Source organism: Cryptomeria japonica, chromosome 7 (genome assembly GCF_030272615.1).
Source record: "Cryptomeria japonica chromosome 7, Sugi_1.0, whole genome shotgun sequence".
Taxonomy (NCBI): Eukaryota; Viridiplantae; Streptophyta; class Pinopsida; order Cupressales; family Cupressaceae; genus Cryptomeria; species Cryptomeria japonica.
The window spans coordinates 440,263,276-440,266,635 of NC_081411.1; positions in this window are offsets into that span (position 1 = coordinate 440,263,276).

The window sequence follows — 3,360 nt, forward strand, 5'->3', positions numbered from 1 at the left end:
ATTGCAGAATGAATGTGAGATGTTATGTTTGTGGAAGATTTGGACATTTATCTAATCAATGTAGAACACAAATCGGCATAGGTTATGGGAAAGCTATTCAGAAGAATAATGTAACCTGTTATGCATGTAACAAGATTGGGCATATTGCAAAATTCTGTAGAAGTAAAGGAACACCGGTAGACAATAAAATTTCTAGCTTGAAAGGTAAAGAAAAAGTTGAAGAGGTTAAGCAAGAATTCTCAAAACAATGGATCAAAAAAGCTGATCTAAATATTGGAAATACTCCTCCATCAGTAGAACAAACCAATGCTTCACCAGAAGGACAAAGTGATGCTTCACTGGCAGGATAGAGCAGTGCTCCACTGGCAGGAAGTTCTTCATCTAGTTGAAGAAAGTTTCCTTGAGGGTTTGGCAATCTAATGACACATGTGCTATTATTCCCTCGGTTAGAGATAAGAAGTTGGAAATTACTTCTTTTTGGTAGATAATGTTAAGTGAATACTTAACTGGCATGCATTTAATGTGGTAGATGGCAAAAAGAAAATATAAAATTGAGGTTTTGGCTCCATTCCATTTCACCGATATTTCAAACCTACGAAGAGCGCGAAGATTCCGAGCTAAGGCATTTCGAGCAAGAGGCAAGAACACTCCAAGCATTCATCCATCATAAAAGCAGTAAAAGGTATTTAATCATGGAATCCACCTCTGCAATTGAATATATGGCAAACCCTACTATTATTGAAGTGATAAAAATACCTAGGCCTGTATTTCAGTTAGTTCCTGAGGTAGCAAAGAAATATGATACCTTAGGTGCTTTTTCTCAAATTCCCAAGGGAGTTGTCTATGCTGAAGACCCCAGAATTTACATCCACTACAACATTGAGGAACTAGGAGATGAAGAGATTAAAACCATGTTTAAAACTATGATATGTGATAAAATCGACAATTAAAAGATGAACACAAGATTATTGAAACCCTAGGATTTACAGAGATCCTTAGCATTCTTGAATTCCCTAAGGATGTGATTAGGATAGTCTTAAGCAGGGTACATGGTGAATTTTTCTGGTTAGATGTAGTCCACAAAATCACTAAGGAAGCTGTGAAAGTTGTCACAGGGTTACCGACCACCAGTAAAAGACTAGATAAAGCCAAGAAGGTATCAAATGACCTAGTTACAAACCTAACTGGTGCAACATTCGACAAAAGGTCCCTAAGAGTTAATGATGTAACAGACATTAATGTGAGATTTATCAGCATGATATTAGGGTATAAAGCTACTCATGCAAATAGACTCAATTTAGTTTCAAGTTTATGCATTAAGAGTGCTTATGATATGGTCACATATAATGCAAAGATTGATATATGTGAGTGGTTAAAGGATGAATTAATTGACAACCTTGGAAAGATTAACAAAGACAAGAAAGGAACTTTCAAGTTTGGAAATCTGTTAGTATGTCTGATGCTACATATAACAAAACAGGTTCTCGGTATAGGCTACAAAGAACTTGGTTATGATATACCGGTAGGTAAACAGTTAACAGAACTATTCAACAACATGGGAGAAAACAAAGAAAACAATATTCATGACTTGTTTCAAACATTAAAGGCCAAAATGAAGAAAAGAATCAGGTTATCACAAAAGATTGTCGACAAATACAAAGATGAAATATGCTTTGTAATCAAGAAGGATGAAATATGGATGGAAGTAGTCATCCCTAGGATAGTTTGGGTAACCAAGATGGGCTATGAAACAGATGATCATATAATAGAAACATATGCTAAAGCACTTCTGGAAGCCCCCGGAGAACCTAAGGAAGAAATATTTGGTAGTGCAGAAACTATTGAAAGCCAAATACAATCAAAGAAAAGAGTGAAAAAGGTTGAGGCAGTTGTAAGGAAAGGTTCCAAACAAGCAAAGGCCATCAAAGAAGATGTGTTGAAGAAAACTAGTATAACAGAGGATGAGTTAGCAACTCCATAACCTAAAACTCACCTATCACCGGTAGGTACTTCTTCTGGGAGTGACATGCCTGCAACTTTCAAAAGAGTTGTAAGGAAAAGAGATCCCTCACTGGCAACCACACCCTCACCTAGGAGGACAAGACAAAAACAACAAGCAGTGAGATCTCTGGTAAGAAAGGCTACACCAAAGAAGAAGAAATTGACACCCAAAAAGAAGAAGAGGACAAACAAAGACTTGGCCCCTCTTGATATACTGCTGAATGAAATTACAGAGGAAGGTAAATTGAAAAATATAGAGAAAATATATGACACTTTAATAGCTAATGAAAAAGAACAAGTTGAAAATAGTGTTATATTGCATATGGATATGTATAAGAAGTTTTTGATGGAAGTAGTAAATGAAATTCCAGATGAACTATTTAAGAGACTAGAAGCAAGAAGACAAGCAGTAATAGAACCGGACAAGAAAATAAAGATTGAAAAGCTACTTGTTGTTTATCCGGTAAACTCACCCAAAGAAATTGATGACCTAATTGCTCAAGCCAACTGGTCAGTATTTTCTACTGCACACCGACACATTGCTTTAATGGTTGGAAGAATTAATGAGGTGACTGAGGAAACAAAAAATGGATGGGATATATTCTTAGTTGAAAAAGAAAAACAAGAAGAATACAGGAACCCCAAACCCATAAAATTTTATCAGAAAGATAGAGACAAGGGTAAAGGTAAAGTTGGTGGACCACCTAGTATCAAGGTTAGAGACAACTTACCCCCACCTCCTTTGATTACTCCACCGGTAAAAACAATAGCTATAGAAGATCAACTGGTAGCTGAGAATATGGATGTAGAGGATGGTAATACTAATCCTGAAGTCCTATATAATGTGGATGTTGATACTCAAAAGATCAACATAGTGGTAGACAAAGATACAGCTGATAAGACTGACATGGCTAGTGAGCCTCCGATAGCTGAGAAAACTGAAAACACACAGGAGAAACTGGCAGAAGACAAAGAGAAAAAGGTAAAGACTCAGATTGAGACAATGCAACAAACATAGAAAAATGCTCCGAAATAGGAACAATAGCAACAGGAACTGGAACATAAGGAAACAGTGCCACTGGCAACTGGAGAAATAGAAAAACCATTGCTTAAATAAATGCAGACACAAACAGACCTACCAGAGGTCAATACAAGCTTGGTTATTTCCACTGGTACTCAGATTGTTGGTTCATCATCAGGCTTCAAATCAACCAATGTGACTGAGGTACTATTAGATTCAATCAAAAAGATAACAGACTGCAACTCACAAGCTTACAAGGCAATTGATGATACCATACCAATTTTGAAGGTAATTGCTCCTAACTGTAATATAGACAATAAATATTCTTTAGGACAACT